Source organism: Benincasa hispida, chromosome 1, assembly GCF_027475165.1.
Source record: "Benincasa hispida cultivar pf3 chromosome 1, pf3_genome.v1.1, whole genome shotgun sequence".
NCBI classification, from domain to species: domain Eukaryota; kingdom Viridiplantae; phylum Streptophyta; class Magnoliopsida; order Cucurbitales; family Cucurbitaceae; genus Benincasa; species Benincasa hispida.
In genome coordinates, this window is record NC_143478.1 from 68999628 (window position 1) to 69023201 (window position 23574).

General features: G+C 32.6%; 1 long non-coding RNA gene across 1 annotated transcript; it reads left to right on the top strand.

Annotated features, from left to right (window-relative positions):
* Positions 1-4934: 4934 nt before the first annotated feature.
* Positions 4935-6759, top strand: LOC150038670 (uncharacterized). The gene is made up of 2 exons (XR_016527228.1): positions 4935-5068; positions 6347-6759. It is a non-coding gene; the product is annotated as an uncharacterized LOC150038670 (long non-coding RNA).
* Positions 6760-23574: the final 16815 nt, after the last annotated feature.

Sequence of the window (23574 nt, forward strand, 5' to 3'; positions counted from 1 at the left end):
CACGAATTCACCACGGGAAATCTCCGCCCCGATCCCCGTGGAAAATTTCACGGGGATGGAGAATGAAATAGGGAGCGGGGACGGGGATGGGTATTGGCATCCCCGGCCCCACCCCGCCCCGTGGACATCTCTAATTGAGTCCTCTCTTCCAAAGAGAAGTTGTGGTCACTATGTTCAAGACCCGGAATCAGCTCTTAAGGAAACAATCTATCTACTTACCCCTGCTTTGGGAAAGGAGTGAATTCCATCTTGTGTAACTGAGTTCCCAACTCCCTAATAATACAAATCCCAAAAAAGGTAGGTTTGTTGAGTTGGCAATCTGGCCACTCTCACCTATACTAATCAAAGGACCGCCCTTAAAGGTAGGAGTTCCCAAAACACTCAGGATTAAGGCCATATCACCTATGGTTATTTAGGTGAGATGTAAGTCTCAAGTATCAACGACGTTATATAAAGAGACTATTCATCTCGTGGTCTGGTCTTATACAAACTTTTTGTATAGGACACCCCCGCTCACATGTCTCCACATGAATGGTCAAGATCAACTATCTGTAGTAGTCACAACACTTGTACACCTCTACAAAGCGGGTTGTATCCGTAGTGTTACCAAAATCAAGTATCCCTCCTTAATCCTTATATTACAGACCTTTTTAGGTTATCACTTAAGGCATGATCCACTTGTATATCTCATATACATGCTTAAGTTTTCATACAATAACCATGGAGTTTTGTTTAATGGATATGAGTAAATGAAAAATAAAATAACTCTTATTTTATTCATAACAATGTGTGCACGTGTTTACAAACTACGAGACTTCGGGAGAATTAGGACACCAGTCATAACAACATGTGGATCATGTTTAAGTGATAACCTAAATGGTCTGTAGTAGATGAATTAGGTTGGATACCTTATCCTGGTGACAATACGAATATGGTTCGCTTTATAGATGTTACAATTTTTGTAAAATACTACAAATGATCTGATTCTGATCATTCATGTGGAGACATGTGAGCGGGAGTATTCTATACAAAGGAGTTCGCATAAGATCGGGTCACGAAATGACCAGTCTCATTATATAACGTCATTCATAATAGAGACTTACATTTCACTAGAATGACCATAGGTGACATGACCTGAATCATAAGTAAGTTGTGAACTTCTGCCTATGAGGGTGGTTCTTTGATTTATATGGGTGAGAGTAGCTAGATTACCGACTCAATAAGCCTACGATTTTGGGGATTCTTTTGATTGGGGAACTAGGAACACATCTACACAAAATGAAATTGACACCTTTCCCGACGTCGGGATAAGTAGATAAATTTCTCCCTTAAGAATTGATTTCGAGGCTTGAACAATTTGGCGCCACACCATCTCTTGGCCCAAGAGGGCTTTGGTCATAGTTGTACTATGACTTGTTGTTCATTAGAAAGATGAGTGGTACTTAAGGAGTTAGATGTAACTACGGGGGTAAAACAGTAACTTTGGCCTAGCTGTACTTACGAGCAATTTGTGAAGGGTCATCGAACTATTGACTAGTTATATCCAATTGACACAGAAATATATCTGTAGTGCGAAGAGTGTAGCTGTTGATCTTTAGTGGAGTGTCCGACAATTAATGGTTGTTGAATAATCTAATGAAAGGAATTTAATTAACTATTTAAGTACCATTGAAGCTTCAAGCTATAGGTCCATGAGGTCCCCTCTGTAGCTCAACCGAGATTTAATGAGAATGGATTTTGGATTATTTGAATTTTATTAATTGAGAGAATTAATTATATGTGATATAATTAATTTAATTTAATTATATATGATATAATTACTATAATGTATTTGATACATTATAATACAAAGTTTAGTTGAGAGAAAATAAATATTTGAATATGATTCAAATATTAATTATGTGAATTTGAACTTATATAATTGAATTTAATATAAATGTGATTTATATTAAATACCATTAATATGCGAATTAAAACTATAGATTATATTGTATTTGATACAATATTAAACTATAGGTTACATGTTATATTTGATATAACATATAATTTATTATATATACATATACGATAAGGTAGTTATCATATAAATATATATTAAAATTTTTATTAAAATAATTTTATTGAATTATTTTTTATATTAATTTTTAAAAATTAATAGGGGAGGGAGTCCCCTCTTTTCTCTCTTAAACGTTTGTGATAGTGGGGTTGAGATATGGATGGTTTTTGCTTCTTCTTCATTGAGATTTTACAGAAGCTCTAGGATCTCTATATTCTTGGTTGAACTCTCACACCAAAAGATTTCCCAAAACTCTCTTCCCCACTCCCCCCCTCCTTCTCTTCTATCCTTCTCTTCTAAAACTAAGAGCCCACAAAACTCCTTAGTTATTCTCATCCCAATAGAGAATACGGGAGGTTCTTTTTGTGGATGTGGTCTTTTTTGTTTGTTTTTGGTTCGTGGATGTTTTGGAGAAGAGGATACACGTGAAATTTTTGTTCTTCGAGGGTAAGGTTTTCTAGAAACCCTTATTTTCCTTCTTCCTTCTGTTTAATTTATTTTTATGCATGATGTATGCATGATCTAGGTTTTTTGTTTCTTGAAAATTCTATGTTCTGTAAAAATTGGAATTTGGGACTAATCCCTGCTTTCGCACTGGACCTTCACCGGTTCATTCTGTCATGGTGAGCATCCAGATGCTCATTGAAACCTTAAGTGGATGTTCTGCTTTATATGGTTGGCAAGTTTCAATTTAGGATTTCAAAATCATTTATTTTGATATTCTCTATTTTATACTTAAGCAAGCAAATCATTTTTGCTGGTTCTCTGGATCAATAACTATATGACTGTCCAAGTAAGCAACTAGTTCTCGATCTTTTACTTCAAAGCTCTATGTATATGTTAAGTAATGTACTTTTGTTGATAGGTTACTTATTAAACAATTTGTCACTTTCTTTGTTGTGTTGTTAGGGTAAATTAATTAATTTTTGTATTTGTTGACAGTTTAGTTGTGTATACTTAAGCAATAGTTGAGATTTTATTTTGTTCATGTACATATGAAAGAAAAATATTATTGTAATTTTAGGATTATTCGTATGAAAAGTGATAGTTTAGTATATTAAATTTTAAGTGAATATATTGATTTGATAGATTTTAAATGTGTAATATTGTTTATTTAGTTGATAAAAATGTATCCTTGGAATACAAGGAAGGATCAAAATATCAATTGAGATATTTAATTTGAAAAAAAAAAAAAAAAAAGATACATATATTACATTGAAATTATGTCAAGAACTAAATAACTTCTCCTTTATTTAGTATCAAGATAACAATATATTTGACAAATAAAAAATGTCAAGAGTAACCACATATGATACGTAATCAATGTCAAGAATCAATAAACTTGACATGTCACCAGTGTCAAGTGTATTATGTTTCTTGACATAAAAATTATATAAAAAAACATATAATTTGATGCTTTTTGAGATCAAATTATACCATTATACTTTACAGTGGAAAACCATCAAGTGTAATGATACTTGACATTGAAGAAATAAGTTGATCCTAGGGTTCACTTAGTTCTCTAGAACCAATAGAATGGTTTCTTCTCTGCCAGCTAGGCATACATTTATATGGAAAGTTTTGGGCTCATATGTCCATTAAATAGCCCAAATGTAATTACTATTTAGTTTGTTATCCACATATGAATTAATTATTAAATTATTTCCAACGGATTAGGGTAAAAAAAAAAGTATAATGCATTTTTTATTCTTCAAAAACTGAGGGAAAAAAACATTATGCAGTATAACACAAATTCATACGACTTTCCTTCCATGTTAACAATTAAAAATTAGTGTCAAATTCATAATAGAAAATAGTATAATTCTTCTCCCTATCATACTTGTTGTAGTATTAGAAGGAATATATATAGTTCTAAAAATGCTAACTAGAATTCATTGAGTTAATCAAACCCATTTGCAATTGCCCCCTACATGTTATATTAGATTTTGGAAATTACCCTAAAAGATGATTTCAAAGCGTGTTACAAAACCCTTTTTGAAAAATAAAAATATGGATCTAATTTTTATTTGGGTCCTTAAATTTTAAAATATTATACATTTAATCCTAGATTTTAGCTTCAATTTCAATTTAATCCCTAGATTTCAAAAGGTTAACAATCTTACCCTTGAGATTTGAATTATGTTTCAATTTCTTTTCTAAATACTCACTTTCCATATTTTAAATAATTATTTTAAATTATAAGGTTAACAATATTTTCACTTTTACAAAATACTCATTTTCCATATTTAGAGTTAATATTTTTTAATTAATTTAAAATAATTATAATATAATTATAATGAATTAAGTTTCACTATTTATTATTACTATTCAAATTAAATTTAAAATTTCACTTCATAATTATTTTAAATAAATTAATAGACATTGACGTCAATGAGTGAAAGTGAGTATTTAATGAAAAACAAGGTTAAAATTAAAATTTTGAAATCTCTAAAGACTATATTGAAATAAAACTAAAATCTCAAAGATAAAATTGTAATATGAAACTAAATAGAAACTAAGCTCAAAACTTAAGTATTAAATGTGTTAGAGACGAAATGGAAACTTGACCGAAAAATATTTAAGGATGGAAATATATATATTTTTTTCCTTTTATAATATAGTTTAAAATTATTGGTAAGGGATCAGTGTTCCCACTCAAGTTGGGCTCCAAAGAGAATGGTCTGAAAGCAGCCAAAATTGAAAGCCAAGATTCTTATATAGAGGTAACACATGCATGTGCATTGACAAAATTAACATCTACTTTTGAATACAATTTTGAGTCAAGTCAATTGAAGGAGGAAGCTAAGAAAGTTAAGAAGCTTAGACAAGCAGTATATTATATTATTATTTCTCATGATATATAGCCATTGCAATCTGTGCTTGGTGCTGCACACAACAACTATATGGCTTCCAATGTTGTATGCAGACTAATAATGCTCATCTTAGTTACCGTCATCTTTGCCTCCAATAATGTCACCACAAGGAACTTGCTTTCTCTGCCTCATTTTGCTCGTAAGTTCGTTACATCTTGATGTACTTTAAGTCTCATATCTTTTCCATCGTTTCGAGATTACTTTCTAAAGTGCTTAAAAAAGTATTTTTAAGTCCAAATTGGCCATTTACCTCTTAACTTTCATGCTTGATTCAATAATATATTAGTAGTTATAGTTTCGTTTTTCTATCTTTATTGCACTTCATATTAAAACCACATTGAAAGCTGTGAAGATCATATGAAGTGATATTTTTAGTTAAATGCATATTATATCGAATCTAATATTATAGTTCAATAACAAAGTGACATAAAATTTCATCATAAAATGAGATTAAATATGTTTGTGATAACTATTTTGTTTTTAATTTTTTGTTTTTGAAATTTTACTTGTTTTTCCTAATTTAATTACTATGTTTTTCACCTGTAGTATGAAAATATTTGAAAATATTAGTGAAAGTAGATAACAAAATAAATTTAGAAATGAAAGTAATATTTTTAAAGTAAAATTTCACAAATTAAAAACTCAAAACCAAATATCTATCGAGTAGACGCTAAAAAATTAATTTTAGGACGTAGATGTAGAAAATAATATTTAGAAATATAAATAACGAAAAAATATTAACTATGGAAATTTAGGCTCGAAATAGGATTCAAATCTAAACTAATATAAAAATATCATCTTTTTTAAGTATATGTTTTTTAGGTCACAACATCACAAGGTCACATTAGTTTTTTTACTATTTATAAGGTGTACTCAATTAAAATGTTGTCACTATTTAATGAGTCAATATATGGTTTTTAATTTAATTTGTTTTATACATCAAGGTTGTGTGATGTATATATCATTTCGAAGTGATCTATTAATCTGTTAATGAGTTGTTTAATGATAGTTTTTATGATAGAATAGGTTTTAACTAGTTAATTAAAAGTATAAGACTCATACGTCAGTGATTTGTTAATAATCAAAATGAAATTAATCAATTAGAAAACTTGCAAATAAACTTTTTTTCTTTTTAAATTTGTGGTATGAAAAATCGACATCTAACCTGAAAGTCGGTAATATAAATTTTTATGTTAGTTGATTGGCGTGTGCAAATATATATTTAGTTGAAGATATGATCATGATGCAATTAAGTAGTCTCTCTTTCAAAAAAAAGAAGATGGATCATGGAACAAAACATTATTAGTTATAATAATTACTTAATTTTAGTTTTAGAACTAGTTGGATTGATATGTAATTTGTCACAATATATAATTGTGTTAGCAAATGAGGAATTTTGTTGTTAAATTTTGAACAGACTTGAAGCATGATGAGATGAATAATACAAGTGTTGCTGTGCCTAATCCTCCTCAATCACCACAAGATGGACCATGGGATTTTCCTCTGGATAGAAACTATTGAACAACAGCCTACTTTCCACCATGTTTCTTTTTTCTTTTGCTTCTTAAGATTTACTATAATGTTATTTCAGTACGATTAAAATGTTGGATGGAAATTTGAACTTTAAAGCATGATGAGATTAATGGTGGTTCATCATGATTTACAATGATATAAGTTCAAAATTTTCATGTTAGTTAAATCTCTCAACAATGTTGAAATGTTTGAATTTGTTATCTGACACTTTGAATGATTAAGTGTGGGATCTCGCCCTTGTAAGGTTCAGGATAATGCCACCAAATTTTTGTTGTATTTATATTTATATTATTTATATGAGTTATGATTTTTGTTCTAGGGTTTGGAGGGGTGCACTGTATAAATTCTCTAACTGTACTAGCACCTCTGAATCAATTTAATGTTTTTTTTAAATGAAAAACTGCTCACATTCTCTGTCCGTGAATGAAGTTAATACACTATTAGTAAACCACTAAATTTCTATGTCGATTTTTCTGCTGTTTATGGTTTTTGGTTCATCTTTAATGGTTGATTTCTCAATAGAATCAATAATGTTATATTTTTTCGTAAAATTTGAACAATATAGTTTCTTGATGGAAGAAAGAATCTTCTTTCTAGGAAAAAGAAAATCGATGGAAGAAAATTTTATTTCCATATTATTGTTTTTAGAATTTAGGTCTTTCAATCGGGTATTTATCATTTACTAAAAGTTAGTATTCTTTAAATCACATGCTTCCTTTGATCTTTGAAATCTTTATTTACTTGAATTCGGTCAACTTTAATTTTTGAAACACTTTAGTTTTAGTGATTTAATAAATAAAAATCTATTACTATCTCAAAAATTAATAATTGCATTGATGAAATTGAAAAAAAAAAATCTTGTCCTTTTTTTTTTCAATGAAATAACCAAGGTTGTGGTTACTTCTGGTGTATGAATGCCGAAAATTTTCTAACACATACTACTTTCCTTTATTATTTGACATATCATTAAATAATTTATTAATTTATTATTTATTTTATTTCATAAACTTCATATAATAAATACTATTTTTATCACAAGCAATGAATGGATGTAGTACTGAAGATATTCCATACTACTATAATACTACAAATTTTCTCGTATTAATGCTCTCAAAATTGTATAACATAAGTTTCATCCTTCTTTTTCATTTGGTAGTTTTCAAGACTGTTGTCTTATATTATAATCATATATATTGTGTTGGAATGTCTTGAATCTTAAACTACGTAAATTTATTTGTCGATATTCTCTATTATTTTAATTCTTTTGAATTCTTTACTTGTCGATTTCGTAATAAACTGGTATCAGAGTCTGATCATTTGAGTTTTGAAATTGTGCATTTGTTTGACAATTCAAAATGTCTGGCCAATCGACAAATTCAGTGAGAGGAACAATTTAAATTATGGCAGATCAAGATGTAATTCCAATTGAAGCAGCAAGGTTGTGGGCACCGCTTGTACCAGACCTATTGTCATATACCTTCTGTTCATGGATGTTGTATGTCAGAATCGTTTGTGGGTTACCTACAACCCAGATTAGACACCAGCCAGTTGATAGCTAACTACCCCATATCCGCATCGCTCGTGGGTTCCTCATTACGCTTCTCTCAGTCCGCCTTCGTCGAAATTTTGCCCAGATACACCCAGCCACATCCACCGCTGCTATGGTGTGTTTTCCATCATGGGTTTCAACCTTTACTTTCGTTCATGGTTTTTTCATCTGCACATACCCAGTGGGTGTTCGCTGCTAGTGGTTCGTGACTGTTGGAAGTCTGTTCTTTGTTCATTTTGGAGTCTGTCGTGTGTGTTCACTAGCATCATTCGTGGCTCCAATCATCGTACGTGTTTGCTATTCGTGGTTCACAACCGTCATTTGTGAATCATGTTGTTTGTGATTCATCTGAAGTTTCGCACAGATTTGCTCATCTGTGGTTTAGTGGTTTGTCTGTATTTGTTTTTTAGATTTGCAATTAGAGGGTCTTTGTTTGTGGGTCTTTCCTTTGCCCAAAACTTAAATCACCTCCATTACTCCGTTTGCACGGACCTCCCTACCTAAATCTGTTTTCACGCATGCCACTAACCTCTACCTCTTCGCTTAGCTCTATGTGCATACGGACATATCCGTGTATCTCCTCACTGACCTGATACAAATCTGTAACAACTCAAAAACCAATACCCTTCGCTGGCCAGATGTTCACCGCTCCTTGCCAGCTAAACATTCACTGTTTACCATCACCGCTCCCAGCTCACCGTCGTAGATTTCGTTGTTCAGCCTGCCACGCTTTAAGATTCAATCACGGTTTTCAATTTCAAGACTGGTTTAGTTTTAGTCAGTCCAATTTTGGTTAGACCAGTTTCAAGGGGTCGAAACCCAAGTGAAAACGCATGAATGCGTCTGTTTTTAATCTGCGTTTCGAATTTATAGAAAAACATAGAGAACTTTAACATATTCTATTAAGCATATTTTATACCTTGAAGAATTCAAGGAGAAGATAGCTACCTTTAAAGACAATTCCTCAATCTTCTCCAAATTCCCGCTGTGATAACCATCTCAGAAATTCTTGTCCGGTCTCATGAATAAGAGACCACCACTACGTCTTTCCCGTTATTCTCCACCAAGGAACAAGTTTGTTCGAACCTTTTTACAAGAAAAGAACGAGAAGAAATTATAGAGAACTGTTTTCTCTGTGAATTTTGAGTGATAAGAGATAGTGAAAGTTGAAGAGAATTCTTTAGCGAAGTTCAAAGAGCCAGAAGAACAACTTCTTTTGTGTTCTTGATACTATAGAACACTCCTATATTTTCCATGAGGGAGATAACTCCTCTCTCATTAACTCATATATACTTCCATGTAACTGCAAGAGAGTTCATTTTTAACTAAATTAAATTAAATTAATATTAATTGATCTAATTACCTAATACTAATTAATTAAATTTCATATATTTAATAGATATTACTTTGAATCATATTCAAATGTATTTTTCTCTCATATACTACAGTTTTAATATAAATCTCATTCATATTAAATTAACTTATAGTTTTAATATATATCCCATTCATATTAAATTTAATATGTAGTTTTAATATGAATCTCATTCAGATTAAATTTATCCTATAGTTAGAATATGAATCTCATTTATGTTATTTTAATATTTAAATCTTATTCAAATACATTATTCTCTCATATTGTTTACTTTAATTTTGAATCTCATTCAAAATTACCTTTATAATATAATGTATCTGTATATATTATATTAATTGTATCATATAAAATAACTTAAATTCCCTTATAATTTGAACAACTAAATTTCTTCCAAAACTAATTATTCCTTGTTTTACTCTTAGTGAGCTAGCAAGGGACCTAATGAACCTACAAATTAGAAGATCTAATGATATGAGATTGACTAATTAAATGTAACGACCCGACCGCCTAGGACTGAAGCTAGGCCGTTACTGACGTACGAATGCTTGTAAGTTAAAACGACATTCTTTTATAATGAAATAAATGCTAAAAATAAATGAGATAACTAAAAATATTTGCATTAATTTCAAATACTTAAGGTCAAATGATAGGGTACCCATAAATCATGAAAAGAAATAAATAAGTCTGAAAACAAAACTGAAGCGATAGTCTTAAATCTTAAAACTGAAAATGTAAAACATAATAGAAGTGTTAAAATATGAGCTGAAGCACGTAAACTAGTCTCCGGTGGCTCGATCAAGGATTCCTCTTGTCAGTCGCTGATGCATCTCTACCCTTACTTGAAACAATAATATGAGAAAGAATGAGTATAAAAATACTCAGTAAGTAACTCCACTACTAGGGTCAGGTTAGACATCTATGTCCTCTAGATGCTAACCTCTGGTGGAACATAAATACTCCTCTAGTCCTCATGGAACTCATACGTGAAAAACTGATTTTTATCCTACTGTAGTTGAGTATGCCCACTACCTCTAGTAAGTCCCATAGGACCCACAACTTCTGGCGAATCTCAGAAGAAAGTATCACCTCTATTGAATCCTGAAGGAAACATAACCTCTGGTGGATCCCGAAGGAAACCGCCACCTCTAGTGAATCCCAAAGGAAACACAACCTCTGGTGAATCCCGACGGACCACACCACCTCTAGAGAATCCCGAAGGAAACATAACCTCTAGTGAATCCCAAAGGAAACATAACCTCTGGTGAATCTCGAACGATAACACGACCTCTAATGACTCCCGAAGGAAACACAACATCTAGTGGGCATCTAACTAATCAATGAGGACACTATCACAATCTCAACATCATAAGTATCACAATATGGTTCTATAACATACATATACCTCAACATCATAGTTCTACAACATACATATACATCTTAACATCATGGCTCTACAACATACATATACGTCTCAACAACCTCAGATCAAATACAACCTTATGGAATCAAATATCATCTCATGTTAGCATTCAAGTATCTATGAGCACAATTAATATTTCAGATCCTCAAACAAGAACAACATCGGTTATACTATACTATTAGTCTATCATGCTATCGTTCTGTCATAATATCCATCTATCATGCTAGCATACATCTAGTGTCTGGCCCGTTGGCAGTTTCTAGTAGTAAGATTATTTACCTGTATATTAGGTCGAACCAAAAGCAATTGAATCTTTGTGAAATTCTTGAATCCTTAATCAAGCCTAAACATAAACCAAGCTTTAAAATTAATAACTCAATCCTAATTCCGAACACCCAAATATTACCAAATATTTCCAAATAAACTTACATAAGGTGTTGTCCAATTCAAATACACTTCCAAACGTTGAATTTAAACTCAAACGATTATTCGAGAAACCAACACCCTTATAATCTTCACAATCTTGGAATTTAATTCTAGTGCATAAACCACAATACTTAGGTTTACACTCCTAAGAGAAAAATCTCACCAAAATCCACAACAAAACTTAATAACTTAATTTGTATAAATTACACTCGAACCAAACAAGTAACAAAGCCCCAAATCACACCAAAATCCTTGCCAAAATCACCTTAACTTTGCTTGCCAACACGCTAAAAGTCTCTTAAACTCCTTCAAACTATCAAGTCCAACATCCAAAATCCTAATTGAAGAGATAATTAAATACATTATTTATTGGGTATTCAAGATACTTAGTAAACCCATGATAAAAATTTAGATCTTACTTCAAAACTCAAGATCCGGCGAACCCAAAGGAACGACGGTGACGGTTGGAAAGATCTGGGCAACAGCACGGAATGCACGAACGGCGAAAGACGCGCGCGTCAGGTGGAGCTTGCGACTGTAGATCTGGAACCCACGGATGGCTAGACAGCTCCAGCACGAACGACTAGGGGAAGGAGTCACGACGGCTGAGTGAAACGGTTTGCCCGATGGGATCTGGTCAGTTGAAACCTGCGAACGACGAGCGGTGCGATTGGAGTGAAGATCGACAGCTTGGGCGGCTAGCGGCACGCTTGCTCAAGGATCGAGGCGGCTGGCTCCACTACTAGGGTCAGTCTAGGCATTTATGCCCTCTAGATGCCTAACTCTGGTGGAACATAAATACTCCTCTAGTTCTCATGGAACTCATACATGAAAAACTGATTTTTATCCTACTGTAGTTAAGTATGCCCATTACCTCTAGTAAGTCCTGTAGGACCCGTAACCTCTGGTGAATCTTGAAGGAAAGCACCACCTTTATTGAATCCATAGGAAACACAACCTCTGGTGGATCCCGAAGGAAACCACCACCTCTAGGGAATCCCGAAGGAAACACAACCTCTGATGAATCACGAAGGATCACACCATCTCTAGTGAATCCTAAAGAAAACATAACCTCTAGTGAATCTCGAAGGAAACAACATCTCTGGTAAATCTCCAAGGAAATACAACATCTACTGGGCATCTAACTAATCAATTAGGATACTATCATAATCTCAAATCACAAGTATCACAACATGCTTCTATAACATACATGTACCTCAACATCATAGTTCTACGACATACATATACATCTTAACATCATGACTCTACAACATACATATACGTATTAACACCCTCAGATCAGATACAACCTCATGGAATCAAATATCATCTTATACTAGCATAGAACCCACGAACGGGAAAAGACGCGTTCGTCAGGTGGACCGCGCGACTGTAGATCTGGAACCCACGGACGGCTGGATGGCTCTGGCACGAACGGCTAAGGGAAAGAGTCACGACGATTGAGTGGCACAGTTTGACCGGCGGGATCTGGTTGGCCGAAACCCACGAATGACAAGCGACGCGGTTGGAATGGAGATCAACGGTTGGGGCGGCTAGTGGCATGCGTTGCTCGTGGATCGGGGTGACTGTTCATGGGCACTAGGCTCAACAGAAGACGCAACGACTTGGAGGTCCGAAAGGCGAGGGGTTGGGTTTCGAGCGACACTAAAGAAAAGAAGACTGGAGAGAGGGTGTCTGTGCGAGGAAGAAGAAAGGGAAGGGAGAGAAAAAGAAAAGGAAAGAGAAAAAAAAAAGAATGAATAAAAAGAATAAAATATATTTTATTTTGTTTTAATCTTTTCCTAATCCACATAATTCTTTAAACATTTTCAACATAAATAATTTCGAATGTCAATAATTAGATTCTCGCAATTACACTTAAGTCCAAAATTCCAAAAACACCTCCAACTAAAAGAAATTGTTGAAATTACATTACTAACAAAAAAAAATTGGGGTGTTACGTTAAACTTTTAAATTAAATTAATCAACATTCATTAACTATAGGTCACTCCACTAAAGACCTACAACTACACTCTTCACACTAGAGATATATTTTTGTACCCATAGATATAACTAATTATCAGTAAGTCAACCCTTCACGAATTGCTCGTAACTATAGCCGAATCAAATTACCATTCTACCTAAGTAGTTACGTCTTACTCATTAAGTCCCACTTATCCTCTAATGAACAACTTGTTTATAGTTCTATCATAAACAAAACATTCTTAGGCCAATGAGAGGGAAGGGCCCCACTGTCAAGATCCAGAGTCATGTTGGGTTGTGTGTCCTAAAACTCGTAGTTTGTAAAGTTAAACACATTCTATTATCAATAAAGATGTTATTGAATATTTCTTCAATAAAGTTGTTATGAATCTTTAAATTGCATTCATACAATCTAAATCCAATAAATTAAGATCCATGGCTATTACATGAATACTTGAACCATATATAGAGATATAGAGATGGATCAAGTTCGAGTAAATAGCCAAAATGGTCTATAGTGTATGAATAAGGTTGGGTGCCTTATTCTGGCACCACTATTGGATGCGGCCTACTCTATAGCAGTTAGAAGTTCTTGTAAATGTGCTATAAATGAAGTGATCATGATTCGTTCATGTATTGACATGAGGAGTGAGTGCATCCTATGCAATGAGTTTGCATAAGATCGGACCAAGGAATCAGTCACTCTTACTTTATAACGCTATTTACTGTTTAAGACTTGACTATTTCACTTAGATGACCTAGGTAACTTGATCTTAATTCTGAGCTAACCATAAACTCCTGTTTATTCGAGATTATCCTTAGATTTGCATAGGTGAGGGTTGGCTCAGCAACGTTGCCCCCCATTTCAGAGGTAAGACCGAGTAGACAACTGGGGACATAGGGTGCAGGACGGAATTCATGCCTACCTGATTTAGGGACAGAAGAAAGGTTGTTCTCTTAAGTACTGAATCCAGGTCTTGAACAAGGGTCCCCACCCTCTCATTGGCTCGAGAGGGATTCTGTTTAGTGATTGGATCATAAATCAAATTTTCATTAGAGGATCAGTAGGAACTTAAGGAACAAGACGTAATATCGGGGGTAAAACAACATATTGACCTAGCCGTTATTATGAACAATCTATGAAGGGTCGACTTACTGGTTATGGTTAAATTATGTGGACATAAATATAACTACGGTGAGGAGAGTGCAACTATAGAGCTATAGTGATGTCACTTGATAGTTAACGAATACTGACTAATTTGGAATAAAGAGTTTTAACCAATTAATCTTATATTGTTGGGGCTCATTATCTGTCGGTCCATAAGGTCCTTCTACTAGCTCGTAAAACATGAACACCTTGAATTAATAAATTGAGTGAATTTGGAGTGATATCAAATTGAATTCCAATTTTAAGATGTTGAAATTGAATTTGAGGTTTGAATTTGAATAAGTTCAAATTGAAATTAGGGTTTATATAACTATATATGATATAATTATACGTTTAATTTGTTGAAATTAAACAAAATTGGAGAGTTTATAATATTTAAATAATAATTTACATATTAATTACATGAATAAGATTCTTACTGAAAATTAGATGCGTGATTAATTTAATATTTGATATTAAATTAATTAATTAATTAATTATGTTTAATTAATTATAAATTCAAAATTAATTCCAATTTTAATTCAATTTAAGAAATTGGATTTTGATTTAATAAAATTATGAATTGATTAAAACAGTTTTAAATTTGGAATTAATTGAAATTGAAAATTGAAAATTTGGAAAATGGAGAAAGTGGATTTTTCCCACATTTTCTCCACACTCACTTTCTCCAATGAGGAGGTGTTCCTCTCATATGAACACACAAATCCCACTTAAATCAACAATGGAAGCTGGTATTCAGATGCCCCATAAGTGCTTGGATACTGATGGTAATTAAAACCCCCTGAATTGTGAAGAAATATAGAATTCTGAAGCTGAAGAAAAAAGTTTTATGAAATTCATCTTCTTCTTCACAAAAACTCACATTTCTAACTTCGCAAATTTACTGAAATTCGAGTTTCATCATTCAAATTCAAGGTTGGGAATAATAGAGAAGATCTCTTGGTAGTTCACTAATAATTTGGAGCTAAATTGACGTGAAGAACAGCTTGGATTTGGGAGAATTCATCAAAGGTATGTGAAACTAGAAACCCACATGTGATTTTCTATAATAGCATGCTTTAGAACTCAAATTAAATGTAATTAGAGTGCTTATTGATTTTGTTTGCTTCCGTTGCATGCTAGTATATCCTATCAAGTCAGCACTTAATGAAGCAATTCATCTACTTACCCTAAAGACGGAAATGACTAAATTTCATCTTGTATAGCTATGTTCCTAGCTCCCTACTCAAACAAATCCCGAAAATGGTAGGCTTATGATGTCACACCCCTCCCAGATTACCCTTCTTAATCCAGAAGTGAATTTGACAACAGTAGTTACCAACCCTTTTGTGGCACTTACTGCCTAACTAAAATCCTTAAACTGCTTAGATCCCTGGAATACATATATAACATTCACCAAACTAAGGAAACTTTAAAAATAACCTCAGAACACCAGGGATCAACAACAACATAATTACATCATATTAACACATACAGAGTTCGACGGTCCCAATATACTTTACTAGTCCCTAATATGAGCAATACATATGTACAGACATTTATAAAATAAATACCTAAAACTTCTTCTTAGACTTTGGACTTTTAACTGGAGTCCTTGAGTGGCAGAGCAAGATGACAGCTAACCTCTGAGAAGATGACCACTACCTGGGAAAAGAAAAACATTTGAAAGAATGAGCTGCTCGCCCAATGAGTGACTTAATAAAAACATAAATCTCATGCTTAAACTGAAAGCTAGAAAACAGAATACTGGAACTAAAACATGCCAAGCAAACGTGTACATAAAACTTTTAAAACTATTGTATCTGAAAACATAGCTAAACTGATTCTCGGTTGAGAGAGAACCCTCATGGTTTAATCTCAACGTCGGATATCATGTTCAAGAGATAACCTTTTTGTTCAATCTCTCAAACATAAGTCTGGGCTAGGGTGAGAACCCTTTTGTTCAACACCTTTTAGCCAATGCTAGGAAAGAACCCTCATGGTTCAATCTCATCATCGGGTATCACGTTTAAGAGAGAACCCTTTTGTTCGATCTCTCATACATAAGCCTGGGCTGGGGTGAGAACCCTTTTGTTCAATACTTTTCAGCCAATGCTAGGAAAGAACCCTCGTGGTTCAATCCTACTGAACTGATTAACTGTCATATGTGCACGTAGAACAAACTGGATCCTGACGTCAAGAATCATAACTAAGGCAGGATATTACTACTTATCACTGAACTGAGTGAATTATTCTGATACCTTCTCTATGTACTTCAGCATCAGAATCATAATATAACTGAAACTAGGCAGTACAGGTCAGATACCTTCTCTTTGTACTTCAGTATTGAGCTGAAAATACCTCATAGGAAAACATTTTCATAAAACAAGCTTACTGAAAGCTTGATCTCATAAAACATAGTTTTCATAAGAATATCATTTGCTAACGCATGCTCAACAACATTAAGAGCACATATGCTTTAAAACACAATACAAATACTTGTAACTTAAACATGCCATAGAATCTTCTTTTGAAAACTACCATGGTTCAACCATTGTACCAAAGCGTATTTCATAAACTTTGTAACTAGCATGCGTTTATAAAATTTAGACAAATGCGTTGCTTGGAACTTTTTGTAAAATAACCAACATAAAAGTAACTGTCAATAAAGCATGGATTATTAAAATATTTATAAACCATTTATAAATCATTCATAGTCACTCACAAATCCTTCAAGTTTGCTTCCTTAAGGCTTGATAGGCTTTTCCAATGGGAGTTGAACCTACATATATAAGCATACTACTTGGTGTTTACATTAGCCTTCCTTTTAGGCAAACTCAATAAATCAAGCTCACATGCCAAAACATCACATTGTTCCTCCAACCATTCACTTTGAGGGTCGGACACTTAGCCAATTTGGAGGGATTGGGTGTCAAAAGAATGCACCCTTTGATCGCCCACACTCCCCACACTTAGAAAAATTTTAGAGCATCAAACTACAGATTCAATTCCAACAATTCATAACTAAATTTCTAGAACTGATCTCATGGAAATTCCTTCCACAAACTTGCTTAGAATCAAGTTAGAAACATTACCTTAAAATTTTAGCTCAAAATTCCCTGTCGTTTGATATGGAGATTTAAACCTTCATCATTGGCCCCAATTCAAGCATCTGCCTGCTTGTTCAACAACTTCCAGTTCAAACTTCAAAAATATATAACTTTCAAGGCCTCATCTTAAAAAGTTTCATACAACAAAGTTGTTTATAACTGAGTTAAAAATATTACCTCAAATTCTTAGCTCAAAAATCTTCGTGATTCATCTTGGAGCTTCAATTCTTCACTGATGGCCTAGATTCACTCGAGAAATGAACCTTTCGTCTTTATTTTACTCTTCCAGCCTTATTCCGACGAGTTTTCTCTCCTGTAACACAGCCAAAGAAAAAGACACACAGAGCTTTCGAATGTCACTGGAATTACACGAATAGCCTAAGTAATTTGTTCAAACCAATTAAATGAAATCGGCCTTCCTGCTTACCACCGTCCAAAATCCTGCATGAAATCTCCTTGTGCCACCTTGCCCACTAATGTGATGAAGGGCTAGGATTCAACCAATTTTCCTTTCCTAACTCCACCCATAGTGTTAATTCAGCACTACACCTCAAAGAATTGCATGACCTTATCCATATGCTCACTATGCACTCCAATGTCAAACATGACCTTCCAACATTCATCCAGCCACCTCATGCTTGGCTTGCTACCCGATTGCAAACTACCACATCATAGCTTCCTTCTTTCTTCCATAATTCCTAAGACATGATTTCATCATAGCTCATTAGAAGACATCACATTACCTACTCTTACTTAAAGTAATTAGGGTTCGGGTTTTACATATGAGTTGGCGATTTAGGTCATTCTCACCCATACAAATCAAAGAGCTGCCTTCATAAAGAGGAGTTCATAACTCACTCAAGATTAAGGTTGAGTTACTTATGGTCATCCTATGAAATATTAATCTCTTCAGTCAATAGTATTATAAAGAAAAATTAATCATTTTGTGGTCTAGTCTTATACAAATTATTTGTATAGAATACCTTCACTAGCATGTCTCCACATGAACGAGTTAAATTAAATCATTTGTAGCACTTACACGTCTTGTAAAATTTATAAAGTTGATCATATCCGTAGTGTCAGAAGGATAAAGTAATGAACCTAAACATGTTCTATGGTATGTCTACCACATATTATTCAAGTTACATAAAATAGCCTAAGATCTTTCTTTAATGAATAACATCATATATAAAATAGATTTCAAATAACTTATTAACTATGAGGCTTTAATGTTAGGTATAGAGTATGCCCTAGGATACATGTCGCATCGATTTTTTACTCGCTTTAGTGCAAGTGGGAGATTATTGAGGTTTGTGTCCTAAAATCTCGTAATTTATTTGTTTATTAATTTAATTATTACTTATGTAATATTAATTTATCCATTAACCAGAAAAATCCAAGGTTATCATATGTAGTCTTGAATTATATGTAGTTGACATATAAGGTAGATCATGTTCAAGAGATAACCTAAAAGGACTATAGTGTATGGATAAGGTTAGGTGTCTTATCTTGGTGACACTATGGATACAGCCCACTTTGTAATAGTTACAAATGGTTTGATCCAAACCGTTCATGTGGATACATGAGAGTGGAGATATCTTATACAAGAGTTTGTATAAGATCGAACCGCGAAATATTTAACTTCTCTTTGAAATCCATTAATTGATGAGATTAATATTTCAGAGGATGATCATGTGCGACTCGATCTTAATCCTAAGTGGTTTATGTGAAGGATACTAACTCCTTAAGTACTACTGATCCCTCTAATGAACGATAGATCATAGTCTAACTATGACCAAATCCCTCTCAGGCCAGGAGAAGGTGTGGCGCCACATTATTCAAGACCCAGAATTCGCCCTTAAGGGAGCAATTTATCTGTTTACCCCTGTCTCGGGGAAGAAGTGAAATCCATCTTGTGTAGCTGTATTTCCAGCTCCCCAATCAGACAAATCCCCAAAATGGTAGACTTGTTGAGTCGGCGATCTGGCCACTCTCACCCATACAAATGAAAGAACCGGCCTCATAGGCAAGAGTTCACAACTCACTCAGGATTCAGGTCATGTTACTTATGGTCATCCTGGTGAAATTTAAGTCTCTATTATGAACAACATTATATAATGAGACTAAAAATTTCGTGGTCCAGTCTTATACAAACTCTTTTGTATAGAATATCCCCACTCGTATGTCTATACATGAATGATTAGGATTAGATGATTTATAGCACTTTACAACAATTGTAACAACTAAAAAGCAGGTCATACTCGTAGTGTTACCAATATAAGGTACCCAGCTTTATCCATCTATTGCAGACCATTTAGGTTATCGCTTAAACATGATCCACCTATATGTCTCTATATACATGTTTAAGTTACAAAGATAACCTTAGATGTTAGTTTATTGGTTTGTGGTTAATGCAACTAAAATATCATATAGTTTTTAGACAATGAATAAAATATCAAATATTTTATTAAATACACAATGAATTTGTTCAACAATATTTACAAACTATAGAACCCTACGAGATTTAGAGCATCAACCCTAACAATATGAACTTTTGTTTGTGAGGTCAGTCCTTTGATTTGCATGGGTGAGAATGGCTCAAGTTGCCGACTTATTAAGTCTGCCACCTTGGGAACATAACTTCACAAAATAGAATTCACTCCTCTCTGCATAGGGTAAGTGGATGAGTAGTTCCCTTAAATACTGATTTCGGGTCTTGAACAAGGGGTCCCACCCTCTCACTAACCCGAGAAGAACTTAGTTTATGGTTGGATCATAAACAAATTATTCATTAGAGGAATCAGTGGAACTTAAGGAAAAGAGGTAATTATAGGGGTAAAATGGACATTTATACCACCTATAATTATGAACAACTCGTGAAGGATTGACTTGTTTATACTGATTATATCCATGGACACAAATTGTCCTACAATGCATAAGAGTTAAACTATGGGTCTATAGTGGTTTGCCCTATAGTTAATGAATGAAGCTTAATTTAACTAAAGAGTTTAATTAATTAAACTTAGACCATTTGAACTTATAATCTGTAGGTCCATAAGGTCCCCTTGCTAGCTCAGCATGGACCAACAAGGATCAACTACGTTGAAAGAAAATTTGAAATGTTCAAATTTATGATTCGAAATATTAATTGTATTTGATAAACTTAATTACATAATTTGTTATAAAGTTTATTTGAATGAGATTCAAATTATAAGTTTATAATATGGAGAATTGACTTATTTCAATATGATTTGAATAATTAATTATTTATTTGGATGAGATCCATATAAATAGATAAATTATTTGATTTGAAAAAGATTCGAATTAAATAGATAACTGAAGATTGATTTATTTTAATATGATTCAAATAACTAATTATTTGGATGAGATCCATATAATTAAGTTATTTAATTTAAATAATTGGAGAAACAATTAATTAATTAAATTGAAGCGGATTCAAAGAATTAATAATTTAATTTGGATGTGTTTCATTTTAAAGATTCTAAAGGAAATAAATATTTAAATATGATTAAACTAGAGCTCAAAACGACGATTAAACCGTTCAAAACAACCCTAAGTGTCCTAAATAGACTAACTAAATTTCAGCACCATCCAACGATTAGAACTCTAGAAATCAATAAGTTTGTGAAAGTTACCCCTGAAAAACCGAAGTGCACTATTCTCTCCGTTTTTTTTTCTTGTTTTGCCTTTATTTTTTCTGGGTTCTTCTCACAACAACTTTTTACCACGAACGACACGAACTTACCGACTCGATTTAAGTAAAAAAAAATACCCATAAACACTAGTTTTACATTGATCTCATCAATTAAAACTATAAATCAAAATGTCAAAAGCTTTTACAATCAACCCGCAAACCACAATTAAAATCACATATATCTTATGCATATATTTTAAAAGCAACCCACCGTTCTTGATTTTTATTTGAATCAAGAATCAAATATTGCCTCTGATACCGATTGAAGGGAATTGGTTCCCTGCAGAAGTGCGTGATCCCTTTTTTTATTCTTAAAATAATTAAAATTACAAATAATCAAGAAAGGGGTTAAGCAACATACCTTTGTCGATCCACAAACGTAGAAAAAAACCTTCCTCCAAATGGTAATCTCCATCTTGAAATTCTTCTAATTCCACGAGATCTTCCTTCCTATGACTCTAGTAAGGATCCGACTTGTGGGAACTACTTGAAAGAATAAAGGGAATATGGAAGAAGAAATTTCATATAACTTTTATAAAAAAAAATTGGGAGATTTCTAGGAGAGTTTTAGAGTAATCATATAAATTATTCTTCTAGATAGCGAGATTGTGTTTTATGAGGGCTCCGAAGAGCCCTATTTATGAGTTACTCCTAATCTAGTGTGATAACACTAAAGAGATTTTAAATTAAATATTTAATAATATCCAATATTAGTAAATATCTATCCAAATACTATCTCACATTAAATGGTTTAAAATATTTAAATCATATTTAATTATGCAGAATCTTTCATTTGAATTTTATCCAAATTAAATAATTAATTATTTGAATCAAATTCTAATTAATTAATTACTTCTTTCTCCAATTATTTAATTTAAATCTTATTTAAATTAAATAACTTAATTATATGGATATCATCCACATAATTAATTGTTTGAATCATATTCAAATAAACTAATCCTCCCGTTATTTATTTAATTTGGAATCTTTTTCAAATTAAATTATTTATTTATTTATATAGATCTCATCCAAATAAATAATTAATTATTTGAATCATGTTCAAATAAATTGATTCTCCATATTATAAAGTTATAATTTGAATATCATTCAAATACACTTTATAATAAATTATGTAATTAATTCTATCGAATACAATTAATATTTTTCCTCATAAATTTAAACATTTCATATTTTCTTTCAACGTAAGTTGGTCTGTGGTAAGCTAACAAGAGATTATAAGCTGCAATAATCCAAGATTAACTAATTAAAAACTGAATTAAATTAACCTCGATTCATTAATTAAAGGGCAAAAACACTATAGACCATAGCTTAACTCTTATGCACTGTAGGAAAAGTTGTGTCCATGGATATAATTAATATAAGCACGTCGATCTTTCACGAATTATTATTTTACTCTTGTAATTACATCTTTTCCTTAAGTTCCACTTATTCCTTTGTTTATGATCCAACCATAAACTAAGTCCCTCTCGGACCAGTGAGAGAGTGGGGCCCATATTCAAGATATGAAATCAACACTTAAAGGAACTACTCATCTATTTACCTGCGGGAAGGAGAGAATTTCATCTTGTAAAGTTATATTCCCAGCTTCCCATTTAGTCAAGTCCTCAAAATGTCAGGCTTATTAAGTCGATAACTTGGGTCACTCTCACCCATGAGTACGTTTAGCAATGTGTTTTATGTTGTATTTGGTACATCTATTATGTGTGAGATAATTCAAGTCAAGGTGGAGATTTGTTAGAATATCTTGAATCCTAGGCCTAATTAGAATTGCGATTTATTGGAATGTCTTGAATCCTAAACCTAATTACAATTGGTACTTGATATATTTAATTATTTAATATTTTTTCTTCTCCACTTAGGATTTAGAGAAGTGTACTATATAAACTCTCTAACCCTAGAGGCGTTACTTATTATGTAGGTTTTGTATTTTTGTAACATTCTCTCTAATAAAATTGTTCTCCCTCTGCCTCGTAAACGTAGCTAACATATTGTTAGTGAACCCATGTAAATATATTGTTGATCTTCTCTATTATTTTAGATTCTTTTATATTCTTTAATTGTCGATTTTGTAACATATTGAAATCCTTTTGATAATATATTTTCAAACACCTATTTTCATCCACTTTGAACAAATTTACCATATATTTCGTCAATTATATATATTAGTATATATTCATGTTCAAGATCTCACATTTGAAAAATCAAAAGACCTTGTGATGTTTTATTTATAAAATAGATGAGCTTTTTTAATACTATAAAATAGATGAATTACTCCTCTCGTTACTAATTAAGTTTAAGGTGGAAACTCATGTTATTTACTAATTCCTACGATTCCTTTTAAACAAATTTCTTTTACACCCAAAAACCTC